General features: G+C 34.1%; 3 non-coding genes across 3 annotated transcripts; all 3 read left to right on the top strand.

Annotated features, from left to right (window-relative positions):
* Positions 1–118: 118 nt before the first annotated feature.
* On the top strand, positions 119–192 carry Trnan-guu (transfer RNA asparagine (anticodon GUU)). Its single transcript has one exon. It is a non-coding gene; the product is annotated as a tRNA-Asn (tRNA).
* A 915-nt stretch (positions 193–1,107) lies between these two features.
* On the top strand, positions 1,108–1,181 carry Trnan-guu (transfer RNA asparagine (anticodon GUU)). Its single transcript has one exon. It is a non-coding gene; the product is annotated as a tRNA-Asn (tRNA).
* A 918-nt stretch (positions 1,182–2,099) lies between these two features.
* On the top strand, positions 2,100–2,173 carry Trnan-guu (transfer RNA asparagine (anticodon GUU)). Its single transcript has one exon. It is a non-coding gene; the product is annotated as a tRNA-Asn (tRNA).
* The last annotated feature ends 15,090 nt before the right edge of the window (positions 2,174–17,263 follow it).

The raw sequence follows: 17,263 nt of genomic DNA, 5'->3' as shown, positions 1-17,263 counted from the left end.
TTGGTGGTTGAACATCTGGCATTGACAATTGTTTTTAATTTTAATAGAAGCAGTATTAAAAAAGCAGCAAATGCTTTGTTGTCATGCTCGTTTCACAGACTAAATAGTCTGATATCTTGTCTCTGTGGCGCAATCGGTTAGCGCGTTCGGCTGTTAACCGAAAGGTTGGTGGTTCAAGCCCACCCAGGGACGAGCACTTATAATTTTGGCACAGTCACTATGATAACTCTTGAAAATAATTTCTAGTATTGCTCATTTCACAGATTAAATATATTCTGACATCTCGTTTTTTTGGCGCTTGTCGGTAGCACGATCGTTTGTTAACCGAACAGTTGGTAGTTGAACTTCTGGCATTGACGATTGTTTTTAATTTTAATAGAAATAGTATTAAAAACCAGCAAATGATTTGTTGTCACGCTCGTTTCACAGATTAAATAGTCTGATATCTTGTCTCTGTGGTGCAATCGGTTAGCGCGTTCGGCTGTTAACCGAAATATTGGTGGTTCAAGCCCACCCAGGGACGAGTCCTTATAATTTTCGTACATGCACTATTGTAAGTCTTGAAAATAATTTTTAGCATTGCTCGTTTCAACGATTAAATATATTCTGACAGTCTTTTTGGCACATGTCGGTAGCACGATCGTTTGGTAACCGAACAGTTGGTGGTTGAACTTCTGGCATTGACGATTGTTTTTAATTTTAATGGAAATAGTATTAAATACCAGCAAATGATTTGTTGTCATGCTCGTTTCACAGATTAAAAAGTCAGATATCTTGTCTCTGTGGCGCAATCGGTTAGCGCGTTCGGCTGTTAACTGAAAGGTTGGTGGTTCAAGCCCACCCAGGGATGAGCCCTTATAATTTTGGCACAGTCACTATGATAACTCTTGAAAATAAATTTTAGTATTGCTCATTTCACAGAATAAATATATTCTGACATCTCGTCTTTTTGGCGCATGTCGGTAGCACGATCGTTTGCTAACCGAACAGTTGGTAGTTGAATTTCCGCCATTGATGATTGTTTTTAATTTTAAAAGAAATAGTATTAAAAACCAGCAAATGATTTGTTGTCATGCTCGTTTCACAGATTAAATAGTCTGATATCTTGTCTCTGTGGCGCAATCGGTTAGCGCGTTCGGCTGTTAACCGAAAGGTTGGTGGTTCAAGCCCACCCAGGGATGAGCCCTTATAATTTTGGCACAGTCACTATGATTACTCTTGAAAATAAATTTTATTGTTGCTCATTTCACAGAATAAATATATTCTGACATCTCGTCTTTTTGGCGCATGTCGGTAGCACGATCGTTTGTTAACCGAACAGTTGGTAGTTGAATTTCCGCCATTGACGATTGTTTTTAATTTTAATAGAAGCAGTATTAAAAACCAGCACATGATTTGTTGTCATGCTCGTTTCACAGATTCAATCGTCTGATATGATGTCTCTGTCACTAAATCGGTTAATGCATTCGGCTGTTAATCGAAAAGTTGGTGGTTCAAGCACACCCAGTGACGAGCCCTAATAATTTTGGCACACTCAGTATTATAACTCTTGAAATTAAAACTTTGTCATGCTCGTTTAACAGATTAGGTATTCTGCCATGTTATCTTTGGGGTGCATGGCGGTAGCACGTTCGGTTGGTGACCGAACAGTTGGTGGATGAAATTCTGGAATCGATGATTGTTTTTAATTTTAATAGAAATAGTATTTAAAACCAGCAAATGTCTTGTTGTCATGCTCGTTTCACAGATTAAATAGTCGGATATCTTGTCTCTGTGGTCCAATCGGTTAGTGCGTTCGGCTGTTAATCGAAAGGTTGGTGGTTCAAGCCCACCCAGGGACGAGTCCTTATAATTTTGGTACATGCACTATTGTAAGTCTTGAAAATAATTTTTAGCGTTGCTCGTTTCAGCGATTAAATATATTCTGACATCTCGTCTTTTTGGCGCATGTCGGTAGCACGATCGTTTGGTAACCGAACAGTTGGTGGTTGAACTTCTGGCATTGACAATTGTTTTTAATTTTAATAGAAGCAGTATTAAAAAAGCAGCAAATGCTTTGTTGTCATGCTCGTTTCACAGACTAAATAGTCTGATATCTTGTCTCTGTGGCGCAATCGGTTAGCGCGTTCGGCTGTTAACCGAAAGGTTGGTGGTTCAAGCCCACCCAGGGACGAGCACTTATAATTTTGGCACAGTCACTATGATAACTCTTGAAAATAATTTCTAGTATTGCTCATTTCACAGATTAAATATATTCTGACATCTCGTTTTTTTGGCGCTTGTCGGTAGCACGATCGTTTGCTAACCGAACAGTTGGTAGTTGAATTTCTGCCATTGACGATTGTTTTTAATTTTAATAGAAATAGTATTAAAAACCAGCAAATGATTTGTTGTCACGCTCGTTTCACAGATTAAATAGTCTGATATCTTGTCTCTGTGGTGCAATCGGTTAGCGCGTTCGGCTGTTAGACTTAGACTTAGACTTAGACTTAGACTTAGACTTAGACTTAGACTTAGACTTAGACTTAGACTTAGACTTAGACTTAGACTTAGACTTAGACTTAGACTTAGACTTAGACTTAGACTTAGACTTAGACTTAGACTTAGACTTAGACTTAGACTTAGACTTAGACTTAGACTTAGACTTAGACTTAGACTTAGACTTAGACTTAGACTTAGACTTAGACTTAGACTTAGACTTAGACTTAGACTTAGACTTAGACTTAGACTTAGACTTAGACTTAGACTTAGACTTAGACTTAGACTTAGACTTAGACTTAGACTTAGACTTAGACTTAGACTTAGACTTAGACTTAGACTTAGACTTAGACTTAGACTTAGACTTAGACTTAGACTTAGACTTAGACTTAGACTTAGACTTAGACTTAGACTTAGACTTAGACTTAGACTTAGACTTAGACTTAGACTTAGACTTAGACTTAGACTTAGACTTAGACTTAGACTTAGACTTAGACTTAGACTTAGACTTAGACTTAGACTTAGACTTAGACTTAGACTTAGACTTAGACTTAGACTTAGACTTAGACTTAGACTTAGACTTAGACTTAGACTTAGACTTAGACTTAGACTTAGACTTAGACTTAGACTTAGACTTAGACTTAGACTTAGACTTAGACTTAGACTTAGACTTAGACTTAGACTTAGACTTAGACTTAGACTTAGACTTAGACTTAGACTTAGACTTAGACTTAGACTTAGACTTAGACTTAGACTTAGACTTAGACTTAGACTTAGACTTAGACTTAGACTTAGACTTAGACTTAGACTTAGACTTAGACTTAGACTTAGACTTAGACTTAGACTTAGACTTAGACTTAGACTTAGACTTAGACTTAGACTTAGACTTAGACTTAGACTTAGACTTAGACTTAGACTTAGACTTAGACTTAGACTTAGACTTAGACTTAGACTTAGACTTAGACTTAGACTTAGACTTAGACTTAGACTTAGACTTAGACTTAGACTTAGACTTAGACTTAGACTTAGACTTAGACTTAGACTTAGACTTAGACTTAGACTTAGACTTAGACTTAGACTTAGACTTAGACTTAGACTTAGACTTAGACTTAGACTTAGACTTAGACTTAGACTTAGACTTAGACTTAGACTTAGACTTAGACTTAGACTTAGACTTAGACTTAGACTTAGACTTAGACTTAGACTTAGACTTAGACTTAGACTTAGACTTAGACTTAGACTTAGACTTAGACTTAGACTTAGACTTAGACTTAGACTTAGACTTAGACTTAGACTTAGACTTAGACTTAGACTTAGACTTAGACTTAGACTTAGACTTAGACTTAGACTTAGACTTAGACTTAGACTTAGACTTAGACTTAGACTTAGACTTAGACTTAGACTTAGACTTAGACTTAGACTTAGACTTAGACTTAGACTTAGACTTAGACTTAGACTTAGACTTAGACTTAGACTTAGACTTAGACTTAGACTTAGACTTAGACTTAGACTTAGACTTAGACTTAGACTTAGACTTAGACTTAGACTTAGACTTAGACTTAGACTTAGACTTAGACTTAGACTTAGACTTAGACTTAGACTTAGACTTAGACTTAGACTTAGACTTAGACTTAGACTTAGACTTAGACTTAGACTTAGACTTAGACTTAGACTTAGACTTAGACTTAGACTTAGACTTAGACTTAGACTTAGACTTAGACTTAGACTTAGACTTAGACTTAGACTTAGACTTAGACTTAGACTTAGACTTAGACTTAGACTTAGACTTAGACTTAGACTTAGACTTAGACTTAGACTTAGACTTAGACTTAGACTTAGACTTAGACTTAGACTTAGACTTAGACTTAGACTTAGACTTAGACTTAGACTTAGACTTAGACTTAGACTTAGACTTAGACTTAGACTTAGACTTAGACTTAGACTTAGACTTAGACTTAGACTTAGACTTAGACTTAGACTTAGACTTAGACTTAGACTTAGACTTAGACTTAGACTTAGACTTAGACTTAGACTTAGACTTAGACTTAGACTTAGACTTAGACTTAGACTTAGACTTAGACTTAGACTTAGACTTAGACTTAGACTTAGACTTAGACTTAGACTTAGACTTAGACTTAGACTTAGACTTAGACTTAGACTTAGACTTAGACTTAGACTTAGACTTAGACTTAGACTTAGACTTAGACTTAGACTTAGACTTAGACTTAGACTTAGACTTAGACTTAGACTTAGACTTAGACTTAGACTTAGACTTAGACTTAGACTTAGACTTAGACTTAGACTTAGACTTAGACTTAGACTTAGACTTAGACTTAGACTTAGACTTAGACTTAGACTTAGACTTAGACTTAGACTTAGACTTAGACTTAGACTTAGACTTAGACTTAGACTTAGACTTAGACTTAGACTTAGACTTAGACTTAGACTTAGACTTAGACTTAGACTTAGACTTAGACTTAGACTTAGACTTAGACTTAGACTTAGACTTAGACTTAGACTTAGACTTAGACTTAGACTTAGACTTAGACTTAGACTTAGACTTAGACTTAGACTTAGACTTAGACTTAGACTTAGACTTAGACTTAGACTTAGACTTAGACTTAGACTTAGACTTAGACTTAGACTTAGACTTAGACTTAGACTTAGACTTAGACTTAGACTTAGACTTAGACTTAGACTTAGACTTAGACTTAGACTTAGACTTAGACTTAGACTTAGACTTAGACTTAGACTTAGACTTAGACTTAGACTTAGACTTAGACTTAGACTTAGACTTAGACTTAGACTTAGACTTAGACTTAGACTTAGACTTAGACTTAGACTTAGACTTAGACTTAGACTTAGACTTAGACTTAGACTTAGACTTAGACTTAGACTTAGACTTAGACTTAGACTTAGACTTAGACTTAGACTTAGACTTAGACTTAGACTTAGACTTAGACTTAGACTTAGACTTAGACTTAGACTTAGACTTAGACTTAGACTTAGACTTAGACTTAGACTTAGACTTAGACTTAGACTTAGACTTAGACTTAGACTTAGACTTAGACTTAGACTTAGACTTAGACTTAGACTTAGACTTAGACTTAGACTTAGACTTAGACTTAGACTTAGACTTAGACTTAGACTTAGACTTAGACTTAGACTTAGACTTAGACTTAGACTTAGACTTAGACTTAGACTTAGACTTAGACTTAGACTTAGACTTAGACTTAGACTTAGACTTAGACTTAGACTTAGACTTAGACTTAGACTTAGACTTAGACTTAGACTTAGACTTAGACTTAGACTTAGACTTAGACTTAGACTTAGACTTAGACTTAGACTTAGACTTAGACTTAGACTTAGACTTAGACTTAGACTTAGACTTAGACTTAGACTTAGACTTAGACTTAGACTTAGACTTAGACTTAGACTTAGACTTAGACTTAGACTTAGACTTAGACTTAGACTTAGACTTAGACTTAGACTTAGACTTAGACTTAGACTTAGACTTAGACTTAGACTTAGACTTAGACTTAGACTTAGACTTAGACTTAGACTTAGACTTAGACTTAGACTTAGACTTAGACTTAGACTTAGACTTAGACTTAGACTTAGACTTAGACTTAGACTTAGACTTAGACTTAGACTTAGACTTAGACTTAGACTTAGACTTAGACTTAGACTTAGACTTAGACTTAGACTTAGACTTAGACTTAGACTTAGACTTAGACTTAGACTTAGACTTAGACTTAGACTTAGACTTAGACTTAGACTTAGACTTAGACTTAGACTTAGACTTAGACTTAGACTTAGACTTAGACTTAGACTTAGACTTAGACTTAGACTTAGACTTAGACTTAGACTTAGACTTAGACTTAGACTTAGACTTAGACTTAGACTTAGACTTAGACTTAGACTTAGACTTAGACTTAGACTTAGACTTAGACTTAGACTTAGACTTAGACTTAGACTTAGACTTAGACTTAGACTTAGACTTAGACTTAGACTTAGACTTAGACTTAGACTTAGACTTAGACTTAGACTTAGACTTAGACTTAGACTTAGACTTAGACTTAGACTTAGACTTAGACTTAGACTTAGACTTAGACTTAGACTTAGACTTAGACTTAGACTTAGACTTAGACTTAGACTTAGACTTAGACTTAGACTTAGACTTAGACTTAGACTTAGACTTAGACTTAGACTTAGACTTAGACTTAGACTTAGACTTAGACTTAGACTTAGACTTAGACTTAGACTTAGACTTAGACTTAGACTTAGACTTAGACTTAGACTTAGACTTAGACTTAGACTTAGACTTAGACTTAGACTTAGACTTAGACTTAGACTTAGACTTAGACTTAGACTTAGACTTAGACTTAGACTTAGACTTAGACTTAGACTTAGACTTAGACTTAGACTTAGACTTAGACTTAGACTTAGACTTAGACTTAGACTTAGACTTAGACTTAGACTTAGACTTAGACTTAGACTTAGACTTAGACTTAGACTTAGACTTAGACTTAGACTTAGACTTAGACTTAGACTTAGACTTAGACTTAGACTTAGACTTAGACTTAGACTTAGACTTAGACTTAGACTTAGACTTAGACTTAGACTTAGACTTAGACTTAGACTTAGACTTAGACTTAGACTTAGACTTAGACTTAGACTTAGACTTAGACTTAGACTTAGACTTAGACTTAGACTTAGACTTAGACTTAGACTTAGACTTAGACTTAGACTTAGACTTAGACTTAGACTTAGACTTAGACTTAGACTTAGACTTAGACTTAGACTTAGACTTAGACTTAGACTTAGACTTAGACTTAGACTTAGACTTAGACTTAGACTTAGACTTAGACTTAGACTTAGACTTAGACTTAGACTTAGACTTAGACTTAGACTTAGACTTAGACTTAGACTTAGACTTAGACTTAGACTTAGACTTAGACTTAGACTTAGACTTAGACTTAGACTTAGACTTAGACTTAGACTTAGACTTAGACTTAGACTTAGACTTAGACTTAGACTTAGACTTAGACTTAGACTTAGACTTAGACTTAGACTTAGACTTAGACTTAGACTTAGACTTAGACTTAGACTTAGACTTAGACTTAGACTTAGACTTAGACTTAGACTTAGACTTAGACTTAGACTTAGACTTAGACTTAGACTTAGACTTAGACTTAGACTTAGACTTAGACTTAGACTTAGACTTAGACTTAGACTTAGACTTAGACTTAGACTTAGACTTAGACTTAGACTTAGACTTAGACTTAGACTTAGACTTAGACTTAGACTTAGACTTAGACTTAGACTTAGACTTAGACTTAGACTTAGACTTAGACTTAGACTTAGACTTAGACTTAGACTTAGACTTAGACTTAGACTTAGACTTAGACTTAGACTTAGACTTAGACTTAGACTTAGACTTAGACTTAGACTTAGACTTAGACTTAGACTTAGACTTAGACTTAGACTTAGACTTAGACTTAGACTTAGACTTAGACTTAGACTTAGACTTAGACTTAGACTTAGACTTAGACTTAGACTTAGACTTAGACTTAGACTTAGACTTAGACTTAGACTTAGACTTAGACTTAGACTTAGACTTAGACTTAGACTTAGACTTAGACTTAGACTTAGACTTAGACTTAGACTTAGACTTAGACTTAGACTTAGACTTAGACTTAGACTTAGACTTAGACTTAGACTTAGACTTAGACTTAGACTTAGACTTAGACTTAGACTTAGACTTAGACTTAGACTTAGACTTAGACTTAGACTTAGACTTAGACTTAGACTTAGACTTAGACTTAGACTTAGACTTAGACTTAGACTTAGACTTAGACTTAGACTTAGACTTAGACTTAGACTTAGACTTAGACTTAGACTTAGACTTAGACTTAGACTTAGACTTAGACTTAGACTTAGACTTAGACTTAGACTTAGACTTAGACTTAGACTTAGACTTAGACTTAGACTTAGACTTAGACTTAGACTTAGACTTAGACTTAGACTTAGACTTAGACTTAGACTTAGACTTAGACTTAGACTTAGACTTAGACTTAGACTTAGACTTAGACTTAGACTTAGACTTAGACTTAGACTTAGACTTAGACTTAGACTTAGACTTAGACTTAGACTTAGACTTAGACTTAGACTTAGACTTAGACTTAGACTTAGACTTAGACTTAGACTTAGACTTAGACTTAGACTTAGACTTAGACTTAGACTTAGACTTAGACTTAGACTTAGACTTAGACTTAGACTTAGACTTAGACTTAGACTTAGACTTAGACTTAGACTTAGACTTAGACTTAGACTTAGACTTAGACTTAGACTTAGACTTAGACTTAGACTTAGACTTAGACTTAGACTTAGACTTAGACTTAGACTTAGACTTAGACTTAGACTTAGACTTAGACTTAGACTTAGACTTAGACTTAGACTTAGACTTAGACTTAGACTTAGACTTAGACTTAGACTTAGACTTAGACTTAGACTTAGACTTAGACTTAGACTTAGACTTAGACTTAGACTTAGACTTAGACTTAGACTTAGACTTAGACTTAGACTTAGACTTAGACTTAGACTTAGACTTAGACTTAGACTTAGACTTAGACTTAGACTTAGACTTAGACTTAGACTTAGACTTAGACTTAGACTTAGACTTAGACTTAGACTTAGACTTAGACTTAGACTTAGACTTAGACTTAGACTTAGACTTAGACTTAGACTTAGACTTAGACTTAGACTTAGACTTAGACTTAGACTTAGACTTAGACTTAGACTTAGACTTAGACTTAGACTTAGACTTAGACTTAGACTTAGACTTAGACTTAGACTTAGACTTAGACTTAGACTTAGACTTAGACTTAGACTTAGACTTAGACTTAGACTTAGACTTAGACTTAGACTTAGACTTAGACTTAGACTTAGACTTAGACTTAGACTTAGACTTAGACTTAGACTTAGACTTAGACTTAGACTTAGACTTAGACTTAGACTTAGACTTAGACTTAGACTTAGACTTAGACTTAGACTTAGACTTAGACTTAGACTTAGACTTAGACTTAGACTTAGACTTAGACTTAGACTTAGACTTAGACTTAGACTTAGACTTAGACTTAGACTTAGACTTAGACTTAGACTTAGACTTAGACTTAGACTTAGACTTAGACTTAGACTTAGACTTAGACTTAGACTTAGACTTAGACTTAGACTTAGACTTAGACTTAGACTTAGACTTAGACTTAGACTTAGACTTAGACTTAGACTTAGACTTAGACTTAGACTTAGACTTAGACTTAGACTTAGACTTAGACTTAGACTTAGACTTAGACTTAGACTTAGACTTAGACTTAGACTTAGACTTAGACTTAGACTTAGACTTAGACTTAGACTTAGACTTAGACTTAGACTTAGACTTAGACTTAGACTTAGACTTAGACTTAGACTTAGACTTAGACTTAGACTTAGACTTAGACTTAGACTTAGACTTAGACTTAGACTTAGACTTAGACTTAGACTTAGACTTAGACTTAGACTTAGACTTAGACTTAGACTTAGACTTAGACTTAGACTTAGACTTAGACTTAGACTTAGACTTAGACTTAGACTTAGACTTAGACTTAGACTTAGACTTAGACTTAGACTTAGACTTAGACTTAGACTTAGACTTAGACTTAGACTTAGACTTAGACTTAGACTTAGACTTAGACTTAGACTTAGACTTAGACTTAGACTTAGACTTAGACTTAGACTTAGACTTAGACTTAGACTTAGACTTAGACTTAGACTTAGACTTAGACTTAGACTTAGACTTAGACTTAGACTTAGACTTAGACTTAGACTTAGACTTAGACTTAGACTTAGACTTAGACTTAGACTTAGACTTAGACTTAGACTTAGACTTAGACTTAGACTTAGACTTAGACTTAGACTTAGACTTAGACTTAGACTTAGACTTAGACTTAGACTTAGACTTAGACTTAGACTTAGACTTAGACTTAGACTTAGACTTAGACTTAGACTTAGACTTAGACTTAGACTTAGACTTAGACTTAGACTTAGACTTAGACTTAGACTTAGACTTAGACTTAGACTTAGACTTAGACTTAGACTTAGACTTAGACTTAGACTTAGACTTAGACTTAGACTTAGACTTAGACTTAGACTTAGACTTAGACTTAGACTTAGACTTAGACTTAGACTTAGACTTAGACTTAGACTTAGACTTAGACTTAGACTTAGACTTAGACTTAGACTTAGACTTAGACTTAGACTTAGACTTAGACTTAGACTTAGACTTAGACTTAGACTTAGACTTAGACTTAGACTTAGACTTAGACTTAGACTTAGACTTAGACTTAGACTTAGACTTAGACTTAGACTTAGACTTAGACTTAGACTTAGACTTAGACTTAGACTTAGACTTAGACTTAGACTTAGACTTAGACTTAGACTTAGACTTAGACTTAGACTTAGACTTAGACTTAGACTTAGACTTAGACTTAGACTTAGACTTAGACTTAGACTTAGACTTAGACTTAGACTTAGACTTAGACTTAGACTTAGACTTAGACTTAGACTTAGACTTAGACTTAGACTTAGACTTAGACTTAGACTTAGACTTAGACTTAGACTTAGACTTAGACTTAGACTTAGACTTAGACTTAGACTTAGACTTAGACTTAGACTTAGACTTAGACTTAGACTTAGACTTAGACTTAGACTTAGACTTAGACTTAGACTTAGACTTAGACTTAGACTTAGACTTAGACTTAGACTTAGACTTAGACTTAGACTTAGACTTAGACTTAGACTTAGACTTAGACTTAGACTTAGACTTAGACTTAGACTTAGACTTAGACTTAGACTTAGACTTAGACTTAGACTTAGACTTAGACTTAGACTTAGACTTAGACTTAGACTTAGACTTAGACTTAGACTTAGACTTAGACTTAGACTTAGACTTAGACTTAGACTTAGACTTAGACTTAGACTTAGACTTAGACTTAGACTTAGACTTAGACTTAGACTTAGACTTAGACTTAGACTTAGACTTAGACTTAGACTTAGACTTAGACTTAGACTTAGACTTAGACTTAGACTTAGACTTAGACTTAGACTTAGACTTAGACTTAGACTTAGACTTAGACTTAGACTTAGACTTAGACTTAGACTTAGACTTAGACTTAGACTTAGACTTAGACTTAGACTTAGACTTAGACTTAGACTTAGACTTAGACTTAGACTTAGACTTAGACTTAGACTTAGACTTAGACTTAGACTTAGACTTAGACTTAGACTTAGACTTAGACTTAGACTTAGACTTAGACTTAGACTTAGACTTAGACTTAGACTTAGACTTAGACTTAGACTTAGACTTAGACTTAGACTTAGACTTAGACTTAGACTTAGACTTAGACTTAGACTTAGACTTAGACTTAGACTTAGACTTAGACTTAGACTTAGACTTAGACTTAGACTTAGACTTAGACTTAGACTTAGACTTAGACTTAGACTTAGACTTAGACTTAGACTTAGACTTAGACTTAGACTTAGACTTAGACTTAGACTTAGACTTAGACTTAGACTTAGACTTAGACTTAGACTTAGACTTAGACTTAGACTTAGACTTAGACTTAGACTTAGACTTAGACTTAGACTTAGACTTAGACTTAGACTTAGACTTAGACTTAGACTTAGACTTAGACTTAGACTTAGACTTAGACTTAGACTTAGACTTAGACTTAGACTTAGACTTAGACTTAGACTTAGACTTAGACTTAGACTTAGACTTAGACTTAGACTTAGACTTAGACTTAGACTTAGACTTAGACTTAGACTTAGACTTAGACTTAGACTTAGACTTAGACTTAGACTTAGACTTAGACTTAGACTTAGACTTAGACTTAGACTTAGACTTAGACTTAGACTTAGACTTAGACTTAGACTTAGACTTAGACTTAGACTTAGACTTAGACTTAGACTTAGACTTAGACTTAGACTTAGACTTAGACTTAGACTTAGACTTAGACTTAGACTTAGACTTAGACTTAGACTTAGACTAGACTAGACTTAGACTTAGACTTAGACTTAGACTTAGACTTAGACTTAGACTAGACTAAGACTAAGACTTAGACTTAGACTAAGACTAAGTCTAAGTCTAAGACTAAGTCTAAGTCTAGTCTAAGTCTAAGTCTAAGTCTAAGTCTAAGTCTAAGACTAAGACTTAAGTCTAAGTCTAAGTCTAAGTCTAAGTCTAAGACTAGTCTAAGTCTAAGTCTAAGTCTAAGTCTAAGTCTAAGTCTAAGTCTAAGTCTAAGTCTAAGTCTAAGTCTAAGTCTAAGTCTAAGTCTAAGTCTAAGTCTAAGTCTAAGTCTAAGTCTAAGTCTAAGTCTAAGTCTAAGTCTAAGTCTAAGTCTAAGTCTAAGTCTAAGTCTAAGTCTAAGTCTAAGTCTAAGTCTAAGTCTAAGTCTAAGTCTAAGTCTAAGTCTAAGTCTAAGTCTAAGTCTAAGTCTAAGTCTAAGTCTAAGTCTAAGTCTAAGTCTAAGTCTAAGTCTAAGTCTAAGTCTAAGTCTAAGTCTAAGTCTAAGTCTAAGTCTAAGTCTAAGTCTAAGTCTAAGTCTAAGTCTAAGTCTAAGTCTAAGTCTAAGTCTAAGTCTAAGTCTAAGTCTAAGTCTAAGTCTAAGTCTAAGTCTAAGTCTAAGTCTAAGTCTAAGTCTAAGTCTAAGTCTAAGTCTAAGTCTAAGTCTAAGTCTAAGTCTAAGTCTAAGTCTAAGTCTAAGTCTAAGTCTAAGTCTAAGTCTAAGTCTAAGTCTAAGTCTAAGTCTAAGTCTAAGTCTAAGTCTAAGTCTAAGTCTAAGTCTAAGTCTAAGTCTAAGTCTAAGTCTAAGTCTAAGTCTAAGTCTAAGTCTAAGTCTAAGTCTAAGTCTAAGTCTAAGTCTAAGTCTAAGTCTAAGTCTAAGTCTAAGTCTAAGTCTAAGTCTAAGTCTAAGTCTAAGTCTAAGTCTAAGTCTAAGTCTAAGTCTAAGTCTAAGTCTAAGTCTAAGTCTAAGTCTAAGTCTAAGTCTAAGTCTAAGTCTAAGTCTAAGTCTAAGTCTAAGTCTAAGTCTAAGTCTAAGTCTAAGTCTAAGTCTAAGTCTAAGTCTAAGTCTAAGTCTAAGTCTAAGTCTAAGTCTAAGTCTAAGTCTAAGTCTAAGTCTAAGTCTAAGTCTAAGTCTAAGTCTAAGTCTAAGTCTAAGTCTAAGTCTAAGTCTAAGTCTAAGTCTAAGTCTAAGTCTAAGTCTAAGTCTAAGTCTAAGTCTAAGTCTAAGTCTAAGTCTAAGTCTAAGTCTAAGTCTAAGTCTAAGTCTAAGTCTAAGTCTAAGTCTAAGTCTAAGTCTAAGTCTAAGTCTAAGTCTAAGTCTAAGTCTAAGTCTAAGTCTAAGTCTAAGTCTAAGTCTAAGTCTAAGTCTAAGTCTAAGTCTAAGTCTAAGTCTAAGTCTAAGTCTAAGTCTAAGTCTAAGTCTAAGTCTAAGTCTAAGTCTAAGTCTAAGTCTAAGTCTAAGTCTAAGTCTAAGTCTAAGTCTAAGTCTAAGTCTAAGTCTAAGTCTAAGTCTAAGTCTAAGTCTAAGTCTAAGTCTAAGTCTAAGTCTAAGTCTAAGTCTAAGTCTAAGTCTAAGTCTAAGTCTAAGTCTAAGTCTAAGTCTAAGTCTAAGTCTAAGTCTAAGTCTAAGTCTAAGTCTAAGTCTAAGTCTAAGTCTAAGTCTAAGTCTAAGTCTAAGTCTAAGTCTAAGTCTAAGTCTAAGTCTAAGTCTAAGTCTAAGTCTAAGTCTAAGTCTAAGTCTAAGTCTAAGTCTAAGTCTAAGTCTAAGTCTAAGTCTAAGTCTAAGTCTAAGTCTAAGTCTAAGTCTAAGTCTAAGTCTAAGTCTAAGTCTAAGTCTAAGTCTAAGTCTAAGTCTAAGTCTAAGTCTAAGTCTAAGTCTAAGTCTAAGTCTAAGTCTAAGTCTAAGTCTAAGTCTAAGTCTAAGTCTAAGTCTAAGTCTAAGTCTAAGTCTAAGTCTAAGTCTAAGTCTAAGTCTAAGTCTAAGTCTAAGTCTAAGTCTAAGTCTAAGTCTAAGTCTAAGTCTAAGTCTAAGTCTAAGTCTAAGTCTAAGTCTAAGTCTAAGTCTAAGTCTAAGTCTAAGTCTAAGTCTAAGTCTAAGTCTAAGTCTAAGTCTAAGTCTAAGTCTAAGTCTAAGTCTAAGTCTAAGTCTAAGTCTAAGTCTAAGTCTAAGTCTAAGTCTAAGTCTAAGTCTAAGTCTAAGTCTAAGTCTAAGTCTAAGTCTAAGTCTAAGTCTAAGTCTAAGTCTAAGTCTAAGTCTAAGTCTAAGTCTAAGTCTAAGTCTAAGTCTAAGTCTAAGTCTAAGTCTAAGTCTAAGTCTAAGTCTAAGTCTAAGTCTAAGTCTAAGTCTAAGTCTAAGTCTAAGTCTAAGTCTAAGTCTAAGTCTAAGTCTAAGTCTAAGTCTAAGTCTAAGTCTAAGTCTAAGTCTAAGTCTAAGTCTAAGTCTAAGTCTAAGTCTAAGTCTAAGTCTAAGTCTAAGTCTAAGTCTAAGTCTAAGTCTAAGTCTAAGTCTAAGTCTAAGTCTAAGTCTAAGTCTAAGTCTAAGTCTAAGTCTAAGTCTAAGTCTAAGTCTAAGTCTAAGTCTAAGTCTAAGTCTAAGTCTAAGTCTAAGTCTAAGTCTAAGTCTAAGTCTAAGTCTAAGTCTAAGTCTAAGTCTAAGTCTAAGTCTAAGTCTAAGTCTAAGTCTAAGTCTAAGTCTAAGTCTAAGTCTAAGTCTAAGTCTAAGTCTAAGTCTAAGTCTAAGTCTAAGTCTAAGTCTAAGTCTAAGTCTAAGTCTAAGTCTAAGTCTAAGTCTAAGTCTAAGTCTAAGTCTAAGTCTAAGTCTAAGTCTAAGTCTAAGTCTAAGTCTAAGTCTAAGTCTAAGTCTAAGTCTAAGTCTAAGTCTAAGTCTAAGTCTAAGTCTAAGTCTAAGTCTAAGTCTAAGTCTAAGTCTAAGTCTAAGTCTAAGTCTAAGTCTAAGTCTAAGTCTAAGTCTAAGTCTAAGTCTAAGTCTAAGTCTAAGTCTAAGTCTAAGTCTAAGTCTAAGTCTAAGTCTAAGTCTAAGTCTAAGTCTAAGTCTAAGTCTAAGTCTAAGTCTAAGTCTAAGTCTAAGTCTAAGTCTAAGTCTAAGTCTAAGTCTAAGTCTAAGTCTAAGTCTAAGTCTAAGTCTAAGTCTAAGTCTAAGTCTAAGTCTAAGTCTAAGTCTAAGTCTAAGTCTAAGTCTAAGTCTAAGTCTAAGTCTAAGTCTAAGTCTAAGTCTAAGTCTAAGTCTAAGTCTAAGTCTAAGTCTAAGTCTAAGTCTAAGTCTAAGTCTAAGTCTAAGTCTAAGTCTAAGTCTAAGTCTAAGTCTAAGTCTAAGTCTAAGTCTAAGTCTAAGTCTAAGTCTAAGTCTAAGTCTAAGTCTAAGTCTAAGTCTAAGTCTAAGTCTAAGTCTAAGTCTAAGTCTAAGTCTAAGTCTAAGTCTAAGTCTAAGTCTAAGTCTAAGTCTAAGTCTAAGTCTAAGTCTAAGTCTAAGTCTAAGTCTAAGTCTAAGTCTAAGTCTAAGTCTAAGTCTAAGTCTAAGTCTAAGTCTAAGTCTAAGTCTAAGTCTAAGTCTAAGTCTAAGTCTAAGTCTAAGTCTAAGTCTAAGTCTAAGTCTAAGTCTAAGTCTAAGTCTAAGTCTAAGTCTAAGTCTAAGTCTAAGTCTAAGTCTAAGTCTAAGTCTAAGTCTAAGTCTAAGTCTAAGTCTAAGTCTAAGTCTAAGTCTAAGTCTAAGTCTAAGTCTAAGTCTAAGTCTAAGTCTAAGTCTAAGTCTAAGTCTAAGTCTAAGTCTAAGTCTAAGTCTAAGTCTAAGTCTAAGTCTAAGTCTAAGTCTAAGTCTAAGTCTAAGTCTAAGTCTAAGTCTAAGTCTAAGTCTAAGTCTAAGTCTAAGTCTAAGTCTAAGTCTAAGTCTAAGTCTAAGTCTAAGTCTAAGTCTAAGTCTAAGTCTAAGTCTAAGTCTAAGTCTAAGTCTAAGTCTAAGTCTAAGTCTAAGTCTAAGTCTAAGTCTAAGTCTAAGTCTAAGTCTAAGTCTAAGTCTAAGTCTAAGTCTAAGTCTAAGTCTAAGTCTAAGTCTAAGTCTAAGTCTAAGTCTAAGTCTAAGTCTAAGTCTAAGTCTAAGTCTAAGTCTAAGTCTAAGTCTAAGTCTAAGTCTAAGTCTAAGTCTAAGTCTAAGTCTAAGTCTAAGTCTAAGTCTAAGTCTAAGTCTAAGTCTAAGTCTAAGTCTAAGTCTAAGTCTAAGTCTAAGTCTAAGTCTAAGTCTAAGTCTAAGTCTAAGTCTAAGTCTAAGTCTAAGTCTAAGTCTAAGTCTAAGTCTAAGTCTAAGTCTAAGTCTAAGTCTAAGTCTAAGTCTAAGTCTAAGTCTAAGTCTAAGTCTAAGTCTAAGTCTAAGTCTAAGTCTAAGTCTAAGTCTAAGTCTAAGTCTAAGTCTAAGTCTAAGTCTAAGTCTAAGTCTAAGTCTAAGTCTAAGTCTAAGTCTAAGTCTAAGTCTAAGTCTAAGTCTAAGTCTAAGTCTAAGTCTAAGTCTAAGTCTAAGTCTAAGTCTAAGTCTAAGTCTAAGTCTAAGTCTAAGTCTAAGTCTAAGTCTAAGTCTAAGTCTAAGTCTAAGTCTAAGTCTAAGTCTAAGTCTAAGTCTAAGTCTAAGTCTAAGTCTAAGTCTAAGTCTAAGTCTAAGTCTAAGTCTAAGTC

The sequence above is a fragment of the Watersipora subatra genome, chromosome 8 (assembly GCF_963576615.1).
Source record: "Watersipora subatra chromosome 8, tzWatSuba1.1, whole genome shotgun sequence".
Lineage (NCBI taxonomy): Eukaryota > Metazoa > Bryozoa > Gymnolaemata > Cheilostomatida > Watersiporidae > Watersipora > Watersipora subatra.
This window is presented reverse-complemented; position numbering and strand designations above follow the sequence as displayed.